The 23,355-nt window shown below is 45.9% G+C and overlaps 1 protein-coding gene across 5 annotated transcripts in view; it reads left to right on the forward strand.

Moving 5' to 3' along the window:
- Positions 1-23,355, forward strand: part of GRB10 (growth factor receptor bound protein 10) — a 207,274-nt gene that overhangs the window by 14,340 nt on the left and 169,579 nt on the right. For 3 of the 5 annotated variants that reach the window (XM_055126377.1, XM_055126376.1, XM_055126373.1), the window contains exon 2: positions 18,543-18,672. The exons of the other annotated variants lie outside the window; for them this stretch is intronic. The gene's annotated coding sequence lies outside the window, so the exon portion shown is untranslated. The remainder of the gene's footprint in view (positions 1-18,542; positions 18,673-23,355) is intronic. 5 annotated transcript variants of the gene reach the window in all.

The following is a 23,355-nucleotide window of genomic DNA, read 5'->3' on the forward strand; positions in this document are numbered from 1 at the left end:
ACACATGCAGGGGGAGGGGTGGGATGCAGGTTATACAGGTTTCTTGGTGGTAGAAAATGTGCACTGGTGAAGGGATGGGTGTTTAATCATTGTATGACCGAGACTTAAACTGGAAAGCTTTGCAACTTCTCACAGTGATTCAATTAAAAAAAAAAAAAAGGCAAAAAACCCCACAAAAAACCCAAAACCCAAAAATCCACAGGACAGCAGAAAGAAACCTATATCCCTGTGTCTCTCGTTGTCTCTGTCTCTCCTGATTTCCATATTTCTGGTATTCTCAGCGATGTGATTACATGGTAGATATTCCCCCCTTCCCTTTTGTTATACATATTGTAATGACCAGGGCTTGCGCACATTTGACTGTGGTTGTGGTGCTTACCAGAGTTTGCGCACCTGATGTAGTGCTCATGCACTTTAGTCTTGCTATGGAGCCATGGAGCCTGCCAGGTCTTGTACAGTGTAGTTGTGGTGTGTGTGCACACCTGATTCTGCCACCAGGATGACACTAGGCATGTGGGGTTGGCCTCTTGCCTGGAAGGCAAGTGCTCTACCACTGAACTATCCTGCAAGCCTGTGGGTAGTTTCTGTGCCTAAGTCCTTTCATATAGTTTGTTTTAAGGTCATCCATGTTGTAGCACATTTCCTGTTGATGGCTAAATATTCCATACCGTATGTGTACCTGCATGTGTATTAAATTTATATATGTGTATATATATAATGTATATCACTTTGACATTTGTTTGTTACTTTTCGGATATTATGAGTGATGCTTTTCTGAACATTCATATGTGTGTGTTTCAGTCTTTGTTTTAGCTGTCTCAGTTGCTTACCTAGGTCTGGGCTAGCTTAGTTATATGCTAGCCCTATTTCTAGCTTCTGGGCGGTTGCCATACTGCTTGCTTTTGAGTGTCTGCATGGTTTTGCATTCTCTTAGGCAGTGCCTATGTGTTTTGGTTTCTCCATCCACATCCTTGCTAGGGGATGTGGTGTGTACGATAAATGTATATATATATATATATATATATATATATATATATATATATATATATATATATAGTGGACCACATCTGACAGTGCTGGCATTTTATTTCCTCTGCTCACTTTCTGGCCCTGCACAGTAGCGCATGTCATAATAGGTATGAAGTGATTTCTCATTGTGGTTTTTGGTTATACATTGTTGTTGAGTTGTAGGCATTCTCTATGCTGTTAATCACTTATTGGAGACATGATTGGTGGCACCCAGCTTGCTGCTGATTTCTGTGAGTTACAGTTTTACTTTTTCAGTAATGCACAGAAGTTGTTGTTATTATTTTTGTTATTGTTATTATTATTATTATTATTATTGTTTCTGGGTTACACCCTGGGAGTGTCCAGTGCTTACTCCTGGCTCTGTGCTAAGGGGTCACTCCGGGTGTTCTTCAGGGACCATATCGAGTGCAAGACAAGCACCTTAAATCTGTACTATCGCCCCCAAAAGTTGTTTAAAACTTTTTTGGGTGGGATCACTTTGTTTTTAGGTACACCCAGCAGTGCTCTGATCTTAAGGATCACTCCTGGCAGGGTTTTGGGGGCCATCTGGGGTGCTGGGGATCAAACTTGGCTCAACCTATGAAAGGCAAACACCCTACTTACACTTTTCTTTCAGTCCCCAGAGGGTTGTTTTCTTTTTTCTTTTTCTTTTTTTTTAAAAGAAATTCAACTTATTTTATCTTGTTTCTTTATTTTTGATGTCTTATCCAAGATGTCATTGTCAGATTCACTGTCAGGAAGATTTTCCCTGTCTATGCATTCCACCAAAAATTTCTAATAAAGTTTTGGGCTCTTTTAGGTCTTTGGGTTAGGATTATTATTTATTTATTTTTTAGTTAGTATTTGTATGGTATGTGGATTTACTTCATTCTGTTGCTGGTGAATCCAGATTTTTAAGAAATAATTTTTGGTTTGCTTATGGGCCACACCTGACAGTGTTCAGGCCTACTCCTGACTCTGCACTCAGGGATCACTCCCGTTGGACCTGAGTACTGTATGGGGTGCCGGGGATCAGAGCCAGGTTAGGTGTATGTTTGGCAAGCTTCATGTCATTGTACTGTCACTCTGGCCCAAGACTCATTTGTTCAAATGATTCTTTCCCCAATTGAAGGATATTGCCACCCTTCTTGAAGACCAGTTCATTATGTATGAGAATGGTTATTTATGGTTTCTTTACTCTGTTTCATCAGTCCTTATGTTGTACTCACACATCTTTTATTTGAATGGTAACTTAGTGGGGGATTTGGTATCTGGAAATGTTGATCTTCCAACCTAGTTTTCCTTTTCTAGATTTTTTTGGGAGAATGCACTTGAATTTCAGAATTTTATCTTTGTCTGCCTTTAATAAGGATTACGCATAATCTTTAGATTGTTTTTGACCTAACAGTATTGTTTTCTGCTTCATGAGCACAGATGATGATGATGATGATAGTGTTTTGTGTGTGTGTGTGTGTGTGTGTGTGTGTGTGTGTGTGTGTGTGGTGGATATTGATCCCAGGGCTTCAAAATGTGCAGGACGAACACCTTACCACTGAGCTACAAGGTGCATATTTTTGTTTATATTGTCTTTATGTTCCTGTAGTAGCATTTTATAGTTTCTAGGTACAAGTTTTTGCCTTAGGATATTTGTTCTTAATTATTTTATTGGGCTGGAGCTATAGCACAGTGGGTAGGGTGTTTGCCTTGTACGCAGCCGACCTGGGTTTGATTCCTCTGTCCCTCTCAGAGAGCCTGGCAAGCTACCAAGAGTATCCCGCCCACATGGCAGAGCCTGACAAGCTACCTGTGGTGTATTCGATATGCCAAAAACAGTAACAAGTCTCACAATGGAGACGTTACTGGTGCCCGCTCTAGCAAATCGATGAGCAAATTGATGAGCAACGGGATGACAGTGATACAGATACAGAATTATTTTATTATTCTTGATGCTATTGTAAATGGAATTTTCTTTTTTTTAAAAAAATTTTTAAAAATTTTATTGAATCACTGTGAGATAGTTACAAGCTTTCATGTTTGGGTTACAATCTCACAATGATCAAACATCCATCCCTCCACCAGTGCACATTCCCCACCACCAATATCCCTGGTATACCCCCCCTTTCCCACCCTCCCCCTGCCTCCATGGCAGACAATATTCCCCATACTCTCTCTCTACTTTGGGGCATTATAGCTTGCAACACAGACACTGAGAGGTCATCATGTTTGGTCCATTATCTACTTTCGGCATGTATCTCCTATCCCAACTGGTTCCTTCAGCCATCATTTTCTTAGTGATCCCTTCTCTATTCCATCTGCCTTCTCCCCTCCGCTCATGAAGCAGTCTTCCAGCTATGGGGCAATGCCTCTGGCCCTTGTATCTATCGTCCTTGGGTGTCAGCCTCATGTGATGCTACCCTACACTCCACAAATGAGTGCAGTCCCTCTATTTCTGTCCCTCTCTTTCTGACTCATTTCACTTAGTATTATACTCTCCATGTTTATCCATTTATAAGCAAATTTCATGACTTCATCTCTCCTAACAAGCTGCATGGTATTCCAGTAAATGGAATTTTCTTATTTTCATTTTGGATTATTCATTGTTAGGGTATGGAAGCACAACTTTTTTTTTTCTAAGTACAAAACAGATTTTTTTTTTGAAACTTGAGGAAGGGGGAGGAGACAGAGAGTGTGTGAGACAGAGGAATAATGCGCTTATTAGAGAACAAGAGCTTCCCCAGAGTGCTGAGAGAGCCCGGTACACATGCTGGCATTTGATATGAAAATAGAGTACACATCTCAGGAGGGGAGATGTGGCGACACATGTGCTTGGGCACCACATGCTCTTAGCAGCAACACATGGAGTCAACCTGAGTTCTGGCAGCACTGGCAGCATGTGCGCTTGGGCAGCATGTGCGCTGCACAACTAGCTTTTTTTTTTTTTTTGCTTTTTGGGTCACACCTGGCAGTGCACAGGGGTTATCCTGGCTCTGCACTCAGGAATTATCCCTGGTAGTGCTCAGGGGACCATATGGGATGCTGGGAATCGAACCCGGGTTGGCCGCGTGCAAGGAAAACTCTATCCGCTGTGCTATTGCTCCAGCCCCTTGCACAACTAACTTTTGATGCAGATTTTCTATATTCTAACTTGGATAAGTCTATCAACTGTGTGTGTGTGTGTGTGTGTGTGTGTGTGTGTGTTAGATTTTCTCCAAGTAGGATGATATTGGTATTGTCTATGAATAGAAATAATTTTTGTTTTTCCTGTCCAATTTGGAAGCTATTTATTTTTTATATTTGGTTGCTATGACTAGAACCTTTAACAGTAGTTCTAGAAGTGGAAAAAGCAAACATTCTTGTCTTACTCATTTCAAAGGAAAGAATCCTACTCAATCACTATTGAGTATTATTAGCTTTTCGTTTCTCGTATATAAAAGGCTTCTTTGGTTACCTAACATCTGGTCTGTCCTTGATGATATTCCATGTGTTCTGGAAGGATATGTCTTCTGTTTTTGTCTCTAATGCCCATTCGGTCGGCTGTAATTTTCAAATGCTTCTTTTTGAAACTGAAGTATTAACTCAACTGTTATTTGTTGGGGGGGAGTTGGTGGTGTTGGGGCTATACCCAGTGATGCTCAGGGTTTATTTCTTACTCACTCTGCTCAGTGATCACTCTTGGGAGGTTGGGGGGACCACAAGGCGGGCTGGGCATTGAACTCAGGTTGACTTCATGCAAAGCCCTCCCTGCTGTACTATCACTCTGGCCTCTAATGCAACTGACAATGTTTGCTTTATATATTTTTGGGCTCTGTTTTTGTGCACATATCTATAATTTACCTGGTGAATTGGGATACTCTTATTAGTATATAATGTCCTTTTTTTGACTTTTGTAAGTTTTGACAAAAAGTGTTTTGCTTGGTATAGTTACCCTATATTAACCTTTTTTGTTAATACCAATGTTTTTCCATGTTCTCCCCACTCTTACTCAACCTTATGTTTCTTTTTGATCTAAAGTGAGTGAGTCTCTTATAAATAACATGGTTTTTTTCCCTTCCCATCTTTTCACTCTGTGACTTTGGATTGGAAGGTCCACACTATTTTGCCCTTAAAGCAACTACAGATCTTTTCTGACTTACAATGGGAAACTTTGTGTAAGTTGCAAATATCTTAAGTTAAAAATGCCTTTAATACATCTCACCTGAACATTCCAGCCTAGCCTAGACTACCATCAGGATACTCAGAAAATGTATGCTGACAGCTGGACAAAATGATTTAATATGAAGTATAGTAAAGTGTTGAATATCACACCCAGTTTACTGAAATTTTACAATGAAACTATCACTGTATCACTATCGCTGTCATCCTGTTGCTCATCGATTTGCTCACATGGGCGCCAGTAACATCTCCATTGTGAGACTTGTTGTTACTGCCTTTGGCATATTGAAAACATGGGTAGCTTGACAGGCTCTCCAAGAGGGACGGAAGAATCGAACCCGGGTTGGCTTCGTGCAAGGCAAATGTCTTACCCGCTGTGTTATCGCTCCAGCCCACAATGAAACTAAAGAAACTAAATTTGAAGTGTATTTTATAGTGATTGGATATTGTTCCACTGCCTCCAGTGGGAAAGTCCTAAATTGACCTATTGTTAACCAGGGACCATTTGCACTGCTATTGCTGTTTTGTTACATCTATGTGTGTCTCTATGTCTTTATAGCTTCCTTTGCCCTTTCTTTAGAATCTTTTCTTTTTAAAGTCTTTGACTTTAAGAATAGTGTTCACATGTGAACATTCACAGAGTAAATTATATTTTGAAGAATCGTGCACAAAGATTATTATCTGGGTTATTATGGGGCTCTTAGCATTGCAGCCGTAGTTTATTTTTCCAGATTCCTCCAAACCTGCTTGGAAAAGAACCCAACTGAATCGTAGTCATGTCCTCCTCTGTCTTGTGCTCTATCCCAGAATTGATGTCTTGTTGGGCTGAGGAAATGAGAGCCCCTTGTCGAACTCAATTGGGTCCTGGGCATATGTGGAAGAGTTAGAGCTATACTTCCAGGCCTGTGGCCCCCTACATGTCATGATGGAATAAGGGAGAGGTGATGTGTTTCCTCTGAAAGTTTACCCAGTGTGAATGAAGGGGGCATGTGTACGAAGAGGAAAAGTCCCATCACTGGATATTGATTCTTTGCTCTCTGAGTTTGCAAATATTCAAGGGAAATTTTAGTAAATTCATTTTGTATTGCCTAGCAAAAGCTAGATAAAGTAACATTTCCTTCCTCTCTTCTTTTCTTTTTTTTTTGCTTTTTGGGTCACACCTGGCGATGCACAGGGGTTACTCCTGGCTCTGCACTCAGGAATTACCCCTGGCCGTTCTCAGGGGACCATATGGGATGCTGGGATTTGAACCCAGGTCGGCCGCGTGCAAGGCAAACACCCTACCTGCTGTGCTATCTCTCCAGCCCCAAGGGATGGGAAACTTTTATTTGGTCCATTTGGGCATCTAGCATTTATAACATTATTTTCAGGCCAAACAATACAGGTAGAGGGCCGAGATCCGCCGGTGAGAAGCATACTGTTTTGTCTCAATCAGGACATGGTTTCACAGGATTTATACAGCCTATAGGCCGGATGCTGCCTACCCTGATCAAGAAGCTGTGGAATTTGTAGCTGGGTTGTATTCTTTTGCCCTGTATGGTAGAATCACTACACCTTTGTTTGCAGACTTGGTGGTCTTTGGAAGTATTACAACCCAAGCATGGAGATTTAACTGGCTGTTTTGAGACTGGAGCTGATTGTGTATGACAATTCTCATGATTTTACCTTTTTTTTTTCATTGTCAGGATGATGGAGACTCAACACGAGAAAGTGTCAAGAAGTCCCCTAAGTTGTCTGCATACCCCTGACAGTCTAGTTTTGGCCTTGTTGATTCAGAACCAGGTTTAAGGGCACACATGAACCGTACAAATTTGGATTGTTAAAATCCTCTGGAGGTGGACGTTGAGTTCTTTAAGGGACAAATTGTATGTTCCAGGGACTGTGTTTCCCTCTACCCTTGGTCTATACTGGCTGGATCGAAATTACAGTCCTATGGAGGCAGGTGCCGCATTTAGAAAGAGTAAGTCTCACCTCTCAGGTCAGAAATAGATCCTCTTTTTTTCCCCACAAAGCACGTGCTTAGGCCTGGGCAGTAATCCTGGAGCCAGGAAAGTGAGGGGAGCTGTCTGGAAGCTCTGAGGGACTCTGTGTCCCCCGTTCTGTGCTCAGCACAGTCTTCGGCCTCCTGGTCTCCTGTGTCTGAATGCAAGGCAGCCAGGGTCAGCTGGGCTTGAGCAGGTCTGCACTTCCTGTGTCTTGACATCTGCCTCACCTCTGCACTGAGATGCCTGTGCTGTTGCTCTGGGTCCCTGATCTTGGGACAGGGCAGATGGCATTAGAGGATTCCCTGGGAACCTGTTTGCCCGGCATCTGTCCTGTCCCACCAGCTCCTCATGGCCTCCGGCCAGAGCTGGCCTGTGAGGTTTCTGCCTGACTCCCACTGGGTGATCGACTCCAAGGACAGAGGAAGAAAGATGTTCCTTTATCTGGGTACCGCTAGAATCTGTCCCAGAAGTGCTTTCGGGCATAGCTTTTCAAGTGAGGACTCCGTTTTGTTCGCTTCAGCGCCCGCCTCCACTGCTCTGGGGAAGTATTCTAAGATGCTGTCGTGTATTTTGTGGAGCTGTTCTCTGAAGGGAGCCATCTCCAAGGTGCGTTCTCTGGTATGCTGTCCTCCTGTGCTGCCAGGCAGGTGGCGGCCCAGGTTTGCACCCGGTGCTCCTCCAGGACCAGGCTGTGCTGGTGCTGCTCTTCTCACGCTTGTTTCTGCATGGTCGCGATACTAACACCTGCCAACTTAAAAGTGGGGCAGGTACTTTTAAACATTCACAGGAAAAAATAAACTACCAAAAATTTAGTAAATTTTTTTTACCAAACATGTGGGAAGACCTCTAATTCCACTGGATTTAAAAGAAGAATCGCTAGTAGAAAAATTCACAAGATCAAAGTTTTGTTATTTTTGGCCAGTCCCAAGGCTGGGTTACTTAGGACAGCTGGACCCTCAGTTGCTTCTGCATTGTATGACCTTCCAGAAATTCCAATCTAAATCAGGAGAGAGTGCGGGGCATGGGGAAAGTGGTTCTGCTGGAGGGTGGTGTCTGCCCCACAGAGCGCAGGCAGCCAGGGTTCAAAATGAGAGTCTGATCTTTCCCACCTTCTTGCCCCCCATCACTCGAGAGCTGGAGAAGAGCTGGAACAGGGGTCTGTGCCTCCCTCTGGGTAGCATTTGAAATGGGTAGGCTGCTGTCTGCTCAGTCTGTTTGGATTTATGACTCTGGCATAAGGCTGATTTGTAGTCGGGATGCTGCTACATTCCGATAGGATGGAGATAGACAAATGGTATTTTTGACCTGCCCCCCAAGAGCAGGGGTGAGACGGGGTGTGTGGCAATCACTCGCTTTCTCCTGGTAGACCAAGCTGTGCCCGATTGCGCTCACAGATTGAGACGCTCCCGTGCAGCGGGGTCTGGGCTGACTGTGGAAAGACAGGCTGGTGATGGAGCGTGAGGCAACCTTTGCTCTGTCTGCCGGGTCAAACCCTTTTCACTCAGTGTTTCTGACACTAGGTGTGTGGGTGTTTTCTCTGTGACACCAAGTAGATGAGCTGTAATTCGCTTGATTCTGGCCCACTCCCTGGAGTTGGTATCAGCTGAATTGGAAGAGCGCCAGGCTGAGCCAGAGAGATTATACAGTGGAGTGAGCAGGTGAAGTGGGCAGGGGCTGGCTTTGCAAGCAGCCCATCTAGGTTCAGTTCTTGGTATCCGTTGGATGTGGCTCCCAAAGCAAAATATTAAAAAAAAAAAAAAAGTTCTAAACCTGGCCCCAGGCTGCTGGAAGACTGCTCCGCTTCAGGGGCACGCTCTGGGAAGGAAGGATTCCTGCCGTTCCCTTCTCTGGGTTAGGAATTGCCAGGGACGGATCACAGAACTCATGAAGTTATTTTAATTACACTTTTCAGTTTATTATAAAGGCACAACTCGGGGCATCCTAAGGAAGGGATGCACAGAATGAGATTGGGGTGGGAGACTCAAACCCAGAGTCCCCGTGTCCTTTCCAGATAGGCCTCTGAGGGTTTCCAAACCATAAAATATTGTCAGCTGCTAGGGAGGAGGCCGTGGGGGAGGAGTCTGGGAATTTCATTATCTAGACATGGGTGGTTCATTGTTGGCTGGTGATTGGCCGATTCACTAGCCCCTCCCTCTCTCTGGGGCTGGAGTGTGCTCAGGGGTGCCCCACACTGGCCATCCAGGGTCCTGTGTGACCTGTGATTTGTTAGCTTAAAAAAGCCACTTTTTTTTCATTTTTATTTTTAAATGAAGTGAGGTACAGTTACAGACTTACAAATTTTCGTGCTTACGTTTCAGTCATACAATGATCGACTACCCATCCCTCCACCAGTGCCCATTCTCCACCATCAATGATCCCAGCATCCCTACAACCACCCTCACCCCATTCCCCCACCCTACCCCGCCTCTGTGGCAGGGCATTCCCTTTTGCTCTCTCTCTCTCTCTCTCTCTCTCTCTCTCTCTCTCTCTCTCTCTCTCTCTCTCTCTCTCTCTCTCTCTCTCTCTCCCTCCTTTGGGGTGTTGTGGTTTGCAATATAGGTATTGAGTGGCCATCGTGTTCAGTCTATAGTCTACTTTCAGCACGCATCTCCCATCTCTAGCGGACCCTCCAAGCACCCTTTACTTGGTGTTCCATTCTCTATCTAAGCTGCCTTTTCCCTCAGCATGTGAGGCTGGCTAAAGCCACTGTTCTTGAGCTGCTGAAGGTTTTAGGTTAGGAACTGTGTGCCAGGCACCCTAAATAGAGACCAAATACTTTTTTAATTGTATCATACAAATAAAGCTGGGGCCAGAGTACACTGCCTTGCTCATAGCCAGTCTTTGTCTCCAGTACGACGTATGGACCCTTGAGCACTGATGGGAGTGATACCTGAGCACAGAGCAGGAGTAAGTTCTGAGCACCACCAAGTGTGGCTCCAAGAAGCCCCCCCACCAGAAACAAAAACAAACAAAACCCAAATAAACCATGAAGCCTATTCGGAGGTCAGGGTGAGTTACTGAGAGCCAGCAATCAGGGGTGGGGCGGAGGGAATGGAAGGCAGCTGAGTGAAACTGAGGAACACGTGCTGTTTGTAGAGAGAAGCTGGGGCGGGAAGGCAGGCGGTTAGGGCTGAAATGAAGGCAGCTTCCTTCTCAGATTCAACCTGAGCTGCTTTCCTACTGGCTGAGAGGTTGAGGACTTTTGCTGACCATTTGGCATAAAAAAATTTGTGGGAGATGATAAAATTCTAATAAGGCGTAGCTGACTGCAGTAAGCTTTCAGTAAGCTTTCTCATGTGAGGGTGGGGCGTTGCCCGATGGTAGTTGTCTCCCCGGAGGAGAGCCTGTTAATGGAACCCTGGGTGGCTTCGATGGCATCGCTGAAGCTCTGAGGCCTTTCACTGGAGGACAGTAAGTGCTTGGAGCAGTGTTGAGCTTCACGGTGACTTGTTTGAGTGACCAGGCCTGACCTCCTGACCTCAGCCAGCTGGGGGGCTCATTGCTTATCTGACTGACTTGCTTACAGTCCAAGGGGTAAACTTTCCATACAGTGAACATCTTTCTCTTTCGCCAGTGACCAATGGCTAGCTCTGATCTTAAAGAAGTTAACTACTGTTTAGGGTTGTCTCCTCTGGGGGTTATTCTGCACAGCTGAGGGTCCTATCTGGACACCTGAGAAAAGTTCATTAAGCATGTGTTTCAATGAGCGTGCACCTTTTAGCAGTGTTTCGGCCTACAAAGCACAAGCAATTTCTCTCTCATCCGATATTTTCATTTGGGGTCTTGACCAAGATTTGATCACACTCCTGGCATCTCGTATCTCTGTTTGGGGGGAGGGGAGTTGGAGAATGGGCTTCGAGACCAGATTCTAGGTAGCTCTGAAGTAGATTGTGGTAGGGGTGGGAACATAGCAGATTGCTCACTCAGTATTTGTCGAGTGAATTAGTGGAAGACTAAGGAGATATAAAATGATTATGAAGGGAGGTAAGATAAACCAGCAGCTGTCCAGCTCCTGGTTGATGAGAGCCTTAGAATGCTAATCACACATTACAGCAGAAGGCTTTTCTTCTCTCTCTCTCTCCTTTCTCTCTCTCTCTCTCTCACTCTCCCTCTCTCTCTCTCTCTCTCGTGCTGGTGTTTGTGCTAGAATTCAGGGCCTGTACAATGCAGGGAACTGTTATTGATCCTACACATATCCCTGTCTCCCACAGCACAGAAGCCTTTTTGAAATTGGAGTGGAAATATTCTCATTCAGGATAATTCTAAATTGAGGTCTTTTGGGTATTGGAAGAGGCAGCAATACAAAGTCTTTACATTCTCTTCATATAAGTTCGCAGAGCCAGGTAAAGGCAGAATTAATTGCATAATCTGGTTATTTTTGGCTTCCCACATTGTTCTTTCCACATTGTCCCACTGTAGGTTATTTACTTGACTAGCTTGAAGGAGCCAAATCAGCCCTGTCCTCTGCATTGTAATTCATTACACAGTTACCTCTGTGCCAGGCTGGCTTTTGGTAGCCACCTGAACATGTTTGCAGTGTAGCCTCTGGAGCCCTTATTTTGGAAAGCAGAATACTTATCCCCAACACGGACACACAGCTCAGCTCTCCGCCTGCGCCTGATGTGAGAAGCAAGCTGACTCTTGATCCTCTTAACCTGCACGGAGAAGGATGATGAGGTTCAGAAGCACCTGGTTTCTCTCACTGGCTTCCACATCGTAGGTGGAAGGGGGAGGCTGTGCCGGGTGCGGCTGGGCCCCTGGCTCCTGAATCCAGCCCCAGAGCAGATGGCATAGGGCAGAAGGAGAGATCGCCCAGCTTCACGCTGTGTTCACAGGGTGGAGAGAGCAGCTGGTTCTCGCCTCTTACTACCACTCGAAGGCCATGGTGGTGCCTTTTGTAGGTCATCATATGTCTTCTTGATCTGATGGAAATCTTTTCCTGAACTGAGGGGTTACTCTTCCTTACCGGTGCTTGCTGTAATTTCTCCAGAAAACCTAGAACCGTCAATAGTTAATTATTCTATACATTGAGTGTGAGAGAGAATTGTAATTACCTCTAAAATAGAAAATTCAAAAGCTGCACACATTGTTGGTCCTGGCACTTGGCTCCTTTAGACAATGGGTTGTTTTCAGGGTGAGGACAAAGCATCCGAGTGAGAGCATTGAGGGGAGAAATCCTGACCCTCAGGGGCAGTGCTGTCTCTCACTCAAGACAAGTTTTTTTGAGTTAAAGTTTTAGTGCTTTAGCACTAAAATGGTGTGCTTTTTTTTTTTCTTATACATTTCTAGAATATTTTTCAGGACATGTGTACCATGCTCCTCTAGCTCTCCTTTGTATGGAATTCATGGACACACAGGAACACATACATGTATGTGTTATTTTCCCCCTTTTTACACATTTCTCACCATATTCATTGTCTTTGTTTCAGTGGCCAACGTTTGTCAACTGTATCTTCCACTATATCTCTGAGCAACAGTGGGTGGGAATTGCATCATTCAAGTAGCGCACAAGTGCAGGATGGGGACACTGTCATTTTATAGCTAAGGAAATTGAGGCACAGGAGCTGGGCTGCGGGCAGCTGTCACTGCCTCGCTCAGTTCAAGACGTGCTCTGCCACTCTGCAGGCAGCTGTGTGCGCGCTTTCTGCCTCCTGCATCTGGGCTGCGCGGGGGAGGCTTCCCATGGCCCCGGGCGCTTGGCCCAGGCTGGTGCAGCAGAGCCGACTTTGGTTTGATCGCCTGGCCTGTGCTGAGAATTGGGGAAGCAGTGTGCCACAGGGCCCCTGCAGGAGTCCAAGAGCAAGAGAGGCCAGGCTGTGGGTCTGTGGCTCCTGCAGAGTGGGAGGGGAAGGCGAGGCAAGCTGGGAGCAAAAGAGCCCCCCCACCACCACCACCACCACCACGTGAGGAGGTGTTTGAGGACCTGGCATGGCTGTGAAGTCAGTGCCTTGGGCCTCGGAGGAGAAGCAGAGTGATGGCACGTGGGCCTGGGGACTCACAAGTCCCCAAGGTGCTTTCTGGCTCTCACTGCAGGGACTGAGCTGGGCTGAATGGAAGAAGGAAGAGGTGGCCAGGTGTTGCTGGCAGCTGTGGAATTTCAGGGCTGGGCTGGGCTGGGGAGGGAGGTGAGGACAGGGACAGAGGGAGGCACACCCTTCCCCCTTAGAGCTAGTGGCTTAGACTGAGTGGCACTGTGTGCACTGGGGTTGCTTTTCACACCTGCACATTTATAGAGTGGCCTTGCATAATTGCGTGTGTGCATGTGTGAATGTGTTCCTAAGTCATCTGGCGTGCAGGTGAAAAGGTTCCGGCCAAGTCTGACATATGGGAAGTAGCCTGAGTCTTAGGTCATTGGGTTTCACTGACATTTTCATGCTGTCATTTTCCATCCAGGTTCTCTTGTGCCCTGTAGCTGTCCCAGTACTGCAGATCAGTCCGGTCTTGCCACTCTGGACCTCAGGTCATTTTCCCGAATGGAATTGGGCTTATCCCCTAGTCAGGGAGAGACCGTGGCCTTCTGGCAACGTGAGGACTTTCTGCCTAGAAAGTAGTTCGTGTTCCTATCTTTGTGTCTCTTTTGAAGTTCTTCACCAGAAGGTTTTCATTTTCTTCAAAAGGATCTGGTATATATTTCTTAATCAGGTTATTTTTGTGACTTCTGAGAATAAGCCATTTATCATTAAGCTTCTAACTGTCGTTGTGCCTGGTGTACAGAAAGGCTAAGACAAGTGGGTTATCCTGGGAGTGAGACCTAATTACACGCTCACATGAATTCTGACCGTTTTTCAGCTGGTGGTATTGCATTTTATCTATAAGTAATGCTGCCTTTTATCTCTTTCTGGCCCACAGTTACATCTCATTTCTGTTCTTATCTTACCATGTTGTCTAAAACAGTTGTGGCTAATTCTTTAACTTGGGCTTCTGGGCCCTAGTTTAATTGGTGCTGCTTCATTATAGAGCAAGGCCTGCTGGGAATTTTGGGTAGATACCTTTTTATCAGACTGAGAGGGTTCTTTTATTACAATGCATCCCTCAAATCTTCAGTTACAAGCCAGCAGGGGATTTCCTCCCTCACTTTGCGATTTAAATTTGAGGTTCTTTTGGCAGGTTTTCTTTTTTTTCCCCTCTAAAGAAAGTGCTAAAATGTGCTGCATACTTCTGTGGTGGAAAGAACAAAAGTAAAAAGAATCTTTACAAATCCATGTTAAAAATTTTCCTTTCTCTTTCCTTATCATATAAGTGACATTTTATTTAAAAAAATCAAAAGCAGTTGGGGTAGATTCAAACATTCATGTCTGAGGACCTGGATTCCTGGCCATGCCAAAAATAAATGGATAAATAAACAAAAAACAAGCATCCATTGATCTGATTCTGGCTCTTGCACTTGTTAGCTGTGTGACCATGGCAGGTATGTGCAGTTTCCTGCCTCGGTTTCTTCATCTGAGAACTGAGATAATCTTTCTCAAAGAATTGATCATATGTAAGTGTTCTTAATTAGGAAATATTGGCATTTGCATGTTTTATTATGAATCTCACATTCATTTACCTTATAACTTGGTCTTTAAAAGTCACCTTTATCTTCCTTGGCATCATTTGGCAAAACAGGCTAGGTGGGAGTCCGTGCTAATGAATCCTTTGTATCAGATACCAGAAGATTCAGGCTCCACACACATTCTTGCATTATACAAGATTATATTAGTATTGATCATAGTGCATTGTGACCTAATGAAAATGCTAATATTCTTATTTGAAGACCCAACATTAGCTTCAGCACCTCACCACCACCATGCCATTTGAAGTATTTTTCTTTATAGTTTCCTGTGTGCTGACTCATTCTCCCTTAATGCCCCATGACTGACAGTCTTATTTTGTCAGTGTTAGTGAATTTAGGCCAATCCTGCATTTCATTTGCAAAACTGATTTAAATTTTTAAACTTAGAAGTTTGTTGAGAATTGAAATCATTTTGTTTAATCTTCCCACTCAGGATCTTAGTATTTTTTCCTGTCTGCCTCTCCTGCGTCTCTCATCTTCATTTGGTGGAGGGCTGTGGTGTGTGTAGCTATGGAGATTTCTGGAAGGTTCTTTATCTGCATTCTCCTTCTTTATCTGCGTTCTCCCTGTTCTTCTTTTGACACCACTCCAGCTTTCGAGAGAGCTCTGCCTTACTCTGGGGGCTCATCTGGGCCCCTGTGCATTTTCAGTTTGTGTGATGTGGTTACTGTCATTTGGATCATCTCTCCTGCATGCTTGTGGCGCTGGGGAGATGGATCTTGGCATTGTGAACCAAGTGAGGCCCGGACCCTTTTGATATTTTGCTTATGTTTGAGGTAAGTTCAGATGTTTTGGGTCGTTTCTGCACTGGCAGGTAGTCGAGAGGCCCTTTACTGGATGTGATCTCCTGCCAGCCTCAAGGAGGGCCTTCCTGGGTTCGGGCTCGAGTCGTGGCTGCAGAGGTGCATGGTTTCTCAGTGCTTGGTGATGGGAAAGGGTGATGTTGGGAGCTTAATGGGCATATTCCTAGGCTTATCTTCAGCCAGGTTTCTGTTTTCTAATTCTTTATCAGAAAAGTATATGGCTTTGCAGGAATAGTGCTTCGGTCTGAAGGTCTGAAGGTGCTTCTAATAAAAGTGAAGTGTGATTTCAGCTGTAATGACCAGTCTACTATAAGCTGTCTGGAGGCCTGGGGGTGCTTGCTGACATCTGTCATCACCACCTCAAATTGTAATTCTGTTTCATTCACATGTTCTTCAGTTTCTTTTCCTGTGTTCCTTCTTACTTTGTGAAAGTGCAGTGGTCCTAATACCTAGTCTAGTCCTAATACTGGATTTCACTTTCTAATTAAAAACATTCTGCCCCATTTTGAGAAGGCATAGGTCTAATCTCCTCATCTCTTGCTAATATGTTGAGATTTTTGGAAGTTGGAGCTTGTTGAGTGTCTAAAGAGTTGTTGCTGTTATTACTCTAAATATTTAGTGTAAGAAAGTGAGGCAGAAGGAAAACTTCATATTATTAGCTCAGGAATTTTGGAAGATATCGAGGACACTAAATAGAAATCAAAAGGCCCTTTGAGAAATATTTTGGAAGTGACATAATTTCTGGCTCAAGTTCTTCCATCACCTTTACATCCCGACTCGTATCTTGTGGAGTCCCTGGTGAGCTCTGATTGGCAGGGCCACTGCTGAGGAGCTCCGCCTTCTTCCCTTCTTCGGGTCCCCTGCACTCGCCTGTGCAGTGCTCAGTGTTCTGGTGCACAGTAAACAATGGGTGGAAGCTGTAGCTCTAGTCGATAGATTGTTTAAAATCATTTTTTTGTTTTGTCAGTGACAGAGTTCAACACTCACTGACCCGAAATATTAGTAAAAATGGTAGTGACCAGCTTGGCAGGCAATTATCTGCCATTTTCTTCATAGATTATTGTAACCATTATAAAGATCATTCTCCCATCCATGTACTGTCAATTTGAAGGTTGGTGCATGAGGGTCGCATTTGGAAGCGGTTCAAGAGGCATTCGAATCAGAACTGAGGAAAGTTACATTCTCTGGACAGGGGTTGGGAAATCTCCCAAAGAACAAAGATTTAAAGTGAATCAACAGTGAATGGCAAGGTTGTAGTGATTCACAGTACAGTTCTCATCTTCCGGCCCAGTCGGTTTCAGAGGCCCTCATACTTCTTTTCTTTTTTTTTTTTTAAACTAGACTTTAGAAATGTTTCACCTGACGTAATTGTTTACTTCTCAGGTAGAGTCATTTCAAAAGTGGAGACAGGCACCCTTAAATGCCTTGGCATATATTGGTGAGATTCAGCCTTGCATAGCAAATTATCTTGGATCTTGTGTTGAACTCAAAATAAGTTGTTCTAACAACAAATGTGCTTATTCAGAAATAAAACAAGAGAAGGGTAGGTTGGAGAGTGTTATTATGGCAAGACCCAGTGGAACCAAACCCAAGGCTGACCAACCCCTCACTAACCCTTCAAGGACCTCTGTTTCAGATGGGCAGAAATGGCCTTTTTTATGGGAGCGGGCTTGATTGGGACCCGTGTGGGCACTCTCTAGCCTGAACATGTTTGATTAAGGTTTCGGCTGTTAATGCTCATACATGTAACATACAGCTCCTCTTTTCATCCTCACAAGATCAGCATGCTTGCCAAATATCTGCTCATGGCTAGAGCTGGTAGCTAATGTATTTCACTTCTCCATCGGAGAGGTATTTGACCTCTTTGGTCCACAGTTACATCTGTAGCTCCTATGCTTTTAGTTCTTTGAATCCTCCCCCCAGCCTGTGCCTGACAGGATTTCTGTGGGCATTTGAGCGGAGGTCCCCAGGCCCTGTGGGCTCTGACTGGAGAGGTGGGGTCAGTCAGCAGCTGGCTCCTGGCCAGAGAACCTCAGTGGTGTTTATTTGGAGTTCTAGACTCATGGCCTCTTCTTGTCTGGCCAGAGGTTTCACTCTCAGTCTGTGGAAGAACTCAGACGTTCCTTTATGCATACTTCATTGAGTCAGCAGTTCTCCCCTAGCTGAGGGGCAGCTAGGACAAAGGCCACAGTGCTCCGGGCTACTCCCCACAGAGTGACACATTCCCACCCTCTTCCACCCTGCAGGGATCCCGGATCCTCCAGGGACTCTCCCAGCTCACTGTGTCCCCTCAGTAGGACCAGGGATTGAGGTGGTCTTTATTTTTAATTTTTTTTTGGGGGGGCACACCTGGCAGTGCTCAAGGCTTACTCCTGACTGCACGCAGGGCTCACTCCTGGCAGCGCTTCAGGGAGTACTGGGGATTGGATCTGGGCCAGCTGCATGCAAGGAAAACCCCTTATCTACTCTACTGAGCCTGAACTGTGTCTAGCACAATTCGCCACCAGGACCAGTAATGCCTTTGGGCTCCCAGTAAAAATGGGATTTGATAAATCTAAGGAAACACCCTGAGACACACGAGATCAGGTTGTTTCTACCTCCTCCCTCGGTACACCCATGCGTACGGATGGACTCTGGTCTGTGATATAGCAGGGTCTGTACGTGGGACTGGAGAGCGCCCTGAGGCTCTGATCTGGCTCAAAGCATGGATTATAAACTGGACTTCCCAGGAGTGCCAGGGAACTTCCTTTTCAGCTGGGAGATGAGCCAGCTATTTGATTTCAGGCAGCGCCTGGGAACACAGGGGGCCCTTCCCTTTGCTCCCCGGCTCCCAGTGGACATTTGTTCTTGGAATCAGTTGATTGTCAGCTAGAACTTTTTGTGGACTTCTTTTTTGTTTTGACCCTTGAGATTTTTGTTTTTTTATGGCCTCCTTGAAGAGATCCACTTTTTTGTGTTAAACGTTGTTGTACTGCATGCAGGGCCGCGTGGTCGCGTTTGTGCAGTTTCACACGCTCAGTGATGCTCTTTCTGACTCCGCAGCTTTGGAGTTGGTCACCATGCTGAGCTGGACGAGGGAGCTGTGGGGACCACTGTCCTTGTGACTGGCATCCTGTTTTAACCTGGGTCCCCGCAGACCCAGTGACTCTCTCTCAGATCGAGCACCTGACAGGTAAGTTCTATTTAGGTGTACGCATAGGTGGTGCCCCTTCTGGCAGGACATTTGTGTCTTCAGTATTAATTGAGGTGAGGGAGATCATTCCATTGAATCAGGCAGAGTCCTTTATGCCAGTGCTTCTGCAGGGAGCCCCGTTACCTGTTGGAGCCCTGCGTGCTCTCTGCTTGCATGCTGGCTGCGTGGTAGGACAGGAGCAGGGCCTGGCATATTTGGCTGCTGCTGACTATTTTCATGTAGACTGGTCTTCAGCGCTGTAGTTCACCCTGGTTTCCTGTAAGTGGCCTGCCAGCACTGCTAGTAGCACAGAGGCTGCCCGAAGGTCCTGCTTCCCTTTTCCTGGAGGTGGGCAGAGCACGAGCAGAGCAGGAGCAGGTGGTGGCTCTTGACTGGGCCGTATTTTGTAACCAGTGTGTGTCAGTTTGCCCCACCCCTTGAGGCACCCCTAATTGATACAAGTTGGGGGTAGGTGTCAGTACTTTTTCTTTATTTGGATTGGTCCTTGCTTGGGAGCGGCTGTCTCCTGTCTGTTGACATGGGCATGCCAGTCTTTCCACACTCTTGGGGAACTTGGGCCAGAGGGTCTTCTAGCAGATGTGTCTGTAGGAGACACTTCCCCAGGAGGAAGGTGGGTGCCATAGAGTGGACCCGGCAGCTGGCAGCACAGCCGGGTTCCACAGAGTGGGGACTCAGACAGCAGAAACACCTTTCCTCACAGTCTGAAGTGGGGTACTGAGAGAACACAGTGTCTCAGAGTGGTTGCCTCCAAGGCTCTGTTCAGAATCTCCTCATGTCCTTGTGTGCCGTCCGCCTCTGCCTCTGTGTCCCCATTGTCCTCATCTCCCCTTGGAACTCACTCTCCGCTCCTTGAAGACCCCAGCTCCCCGCTTGCTTGGCCTGATCCCGGGGGCGGGGCTTCAGAGTGTGGGATTCCCCACACTCTGAAGAGTGGGGGCTTCAGAGTGTGGGACCCCCCCCTCCATGCAGTGTCTGAAGGGAGACTGAAAGATGCGGGTCCGTGGCCCTTGAGTGGAGGGCCACCTCCGGGGCACATGCCTTCTCTCCTGCTGTTTTTTCTTCGTCTTTTTATGGTCCTTTGTCAGCATGGCTCTTTCTGACTGGCCACACTGCCCCCACAGGAGTGTCCTCATCTCCGTGTTCATTGGATTCATTCAGCTAATACTTAAAGAAATGCCCTCCTTAGTTAGGTGCTTAATAATGGTTTCCATATCCTGCTCAGTGTCCAAACACTATGCACATAGAAGCTTTGTATTTCTCTTTGAAGAGTTAATATTCAAATTAGCCTTTTCTCCTGGAGTTTGACCCCCTCCCTCCGGTGCACTGACAGCCTTTGTTAGAAGAACATCCTCTGGAGTCAGAAGTAGCGGCAGCTTCTGCTGTCCCCACCCAGTTCCGCTGAGGAGGATTGATTTCTACCGAGCCATGGCCTCCTCATGCTCTCACTGTCTTCCTGGTGGCACCTGCTGTGCCATTGTGACACAAGGTGTTTCTCATACAGGGCCCTTACCTACCTCATTCTCTAAGCAGAGATGAGAAGGTGCCAGAGAGCTCTCTGGTTTTCACAGGAACTGTAGGAAGCAGAGTTTGTAGGAGAAGGCTGACCTGTCTCCCGCCCCGCGTGTAGGAGAACAGTGCCCGCTAGCCAGGCATGAGCTTTTGGCCTTGGCCTCCACTCGCTGTGAGAACATGATGCAGGAAACATAGTGAGGCGTGTGTGCTGGAGGACGGGTGGCAGATAGGATCAAGCTCCTAGGTCCCTCTGTCCCTGGGCGCCTTAGCCCTTCAGCTGGGATTGAGCTCTGCCTCTTGCTGTGCCCCCGGGTCGATGTGCTTCTTGCCCAGAGGAAGCAGTGCTTCTGTCAGAGAAGCAGTCTCCTCTTTTAACCGTGGAACTCAAACTAGCAGAGACCCGGGGCCCTTCTCAGTGCCAAGTAGGCATCCTTGGCCTGGGAACCCAGCACCGGGTCTCTCCCTTGGAGTCATCATGACGCGCTTCTCCAAGAGGAGGTTTAAGGTAGAGAGACTCGACTTCTAGAAAGTCAGTCTGCACGTCCATGGCCCTGGCCAGAGTAATGATCAGCGCTTCTTTCCCGTGGACAGCAGAGTTGAGAGGAAAGTCTGCTTACCGTCATTCTGAAGAACGTTTTGAGTCTCCCTGCCAGTTATGTCCAGCTATCTCACCCCTACGTTCAGTAGGACACATTTATTCATCTATGTTTTTTTGGGGGGGAAGTGGAGGGTGTCAGGGATTAAATTCAGGCATGTGCTTTACTGTTTATTATTTTTTAAGTTATTAAAAATAAAAAAAAGTTTTTCTTGCATCACCATGAGATACACAGGTACAAAGCTGATCATGGTCAGTTTCAGTCACACAGTGTCCCAGCACCCGTCCCTCCGCCAGTGTACATTTCCCACCACCAGTGTCCCCAGTTTCCCTCCTGCCACCCTCCTCCTGTCTCTATGGCAGGCACTTCTCTCTCTCTCTCTCTGTCTCTCTGTCTCTCTCTCTCTCTTTCTCTCTCTCCCACTTACTCTTGAGCCGTATCCCCAGCCTACCTACCTAGGTTTTTAGCGAAATGCTCTTCTCTACTTTGACTTCATATATTCCTTTTGTCTTCATCTTTTTTTTTTTGGCTTCTGTAACAGCATTCTGTCCCACGATCTTTCATTTCTGCCTGTCTTGCACCTTCCCTCATTTCCCCCTACAAACCATGTTTCTGCCCTCCACTCTGTCCTGAAAATCTCTTCACGTTCTTTCCCATGCTCTGTGCATCACCGTGTTGCTGATTTTTGCCACACTTTGGGTGCGTAGCCTAACTTGAGTCTCCCTCACCAGGTTGTATTGGGAAACAGGGTTCCAATGTCTTCCCAGTGCCCCTGGCAACACGTACCATCAGGACATCTTGAACTTGGCAGGATCTCACTAAATGTCTGTTGAACAGCCACTATATTGTGCTCAAATGGGTCTGGGTTTTAATGCATTCTCTGATGCAGAGTCCAAGTCATGATTGAAGGAAGCCATGATCAAAGGAAGAGGGGGAATGATCAGTGTGCTCCCATTTCTGCGACTAATGCCTCCGCTCCGTGGGCTTCCTTCAGAGCTTGCACCTCTGACAGAGTCACACTGCAGGACTGATTGGCCTCCCTGTCACAGAGATCTGGTCTGAGGTGTTGGTGTGTGGGCATCTGTTCAGGTTCTAAATATTCTTGGCAAGGGCATGAACAGTGAATTTCAGTTGCGCTCTGGACATGATGGGTGTGTGTGAGATCTAACTCTGCTCAGTCTTCACAGGCTGGTTGAACACTGAGATGCACCCAGGGGTCTCCTTGTGGGTAGCTGCCTGCTCTGCCTGTTGGCCCCACATGGCAGCAAGAGGAGTCTGAGGCACAGGTCTTTGTCTGTCACTTGGGTGGAAGTTCAGTTCTTTCTCCACCCGCTCAGCCCTCTAGAGCCACTGCCTTCCTTGTAGGCAGGGAGAGATTTGGCTCCCTGCGGGCGCAGAGGTGGAGTGTGGAGGGGGAAATGGCAGCTTACTCCATTTCAGTTTTCTTTGTTCTGTCCATGATGCTTGGGTGGGGAGGATCACTCTCAAGGATCCTGAGAGAGAGTTCTTCTGATGTACAGGTCCCTTGATCATTAAGAAATGATCCTCTGCCTCTTAGAACTTTTTCAGTCCTGAAGTCAGTGTTGTCTGATAATAGTATGGCCGCTCCAGCCTTTGTGTGGAGGTTGCTTGCTTAAAATAATGGTGTTCCAACTTTTGAGTCTGTTTTTGGCCTTACCTTCCAGACGTGTTTCTTTCAGACAACAGAAGGTGAGATTCCATTTTCTAATTCATCCTGCCCCTCTGTGTCTCTTACTTGGTACATTTAGGCCATTGATGTTCAGTGAGATTATCATCATGGAGTTTTGTGTCATCTTTCTGGTAAAGCTAGGTGTGTTTGTGACATTTTTCTGCCTTAAAGTAGTCCCTTCAGTTCTGTGAAGTTGGCTTTGAGTCTGTGAAGTTCCTGAGCTGTTGTTTATCTGTGATGTATCATACCTTCAAATCTGAATGAAAGTTTGGCTGGGTAAAAATATTCTTGGTTGAGGCATTCATTTTATTGAGGTTTGTTTGTTTACTATAAAACGTCTCTCCTGTAGGCCCACAGAGTTTGATAAATCTGCAGTAAATCGCAAGAGCATTCCTTTGTATGTGTATCTTTTGTTGATCATTCTGCTTTAAGTATTCTTTGTCTTCCCTGTGTGGTTTTTGCCACTGTGGTCAAATGCATATTTGAGTCTTTATTTGAATGTCTTTCAGCTTCAGGTCTCTTGAATCTGAGTGATGTGCTCCTCAACTCTGGAAACGTTTCAGTAGTAATTTCTGTAACTATTTCTTCTACATCAGAGTTTCCTATCTCTTCTACTGGGGCCTTGATGATTTCTTATGTTGTTCCTCTTGAATTCAGCCCAGAGAGTTCTCTTGTCTGCTGTTCAGTTATTTTGAGGTTTCCTTCCTCCCCCTACCCCCCAATCTTCTGTTTGGAGGTTTTCTGCATCTCATCTTGGAGCTGACTGATAAAGCTGAGGTCTTCCAGTGAGTTTCTTCTTTTCACATATCAAATTCTTTATTCTGTCATTTCTGCCTATGGTTTCCTCATTTCTGCTCTCATACC

The sequence above is a fragment of the Sorex araneus genome, chromosome 2 (assembly GCF_027595985.1).
Source record: "Sorex araneus isolate mSorAra2 chromosome 2, mSorAra2.pri, whole genome shotgun sequence".
In the NCBI taxonomy this organism is placed as follows: domain Eukaryota; kingdom Metazoa; phylum Chordata; class Mammalia; order Eulipotyphla; family Soricidae; genus Sorex; species Sorex araneus.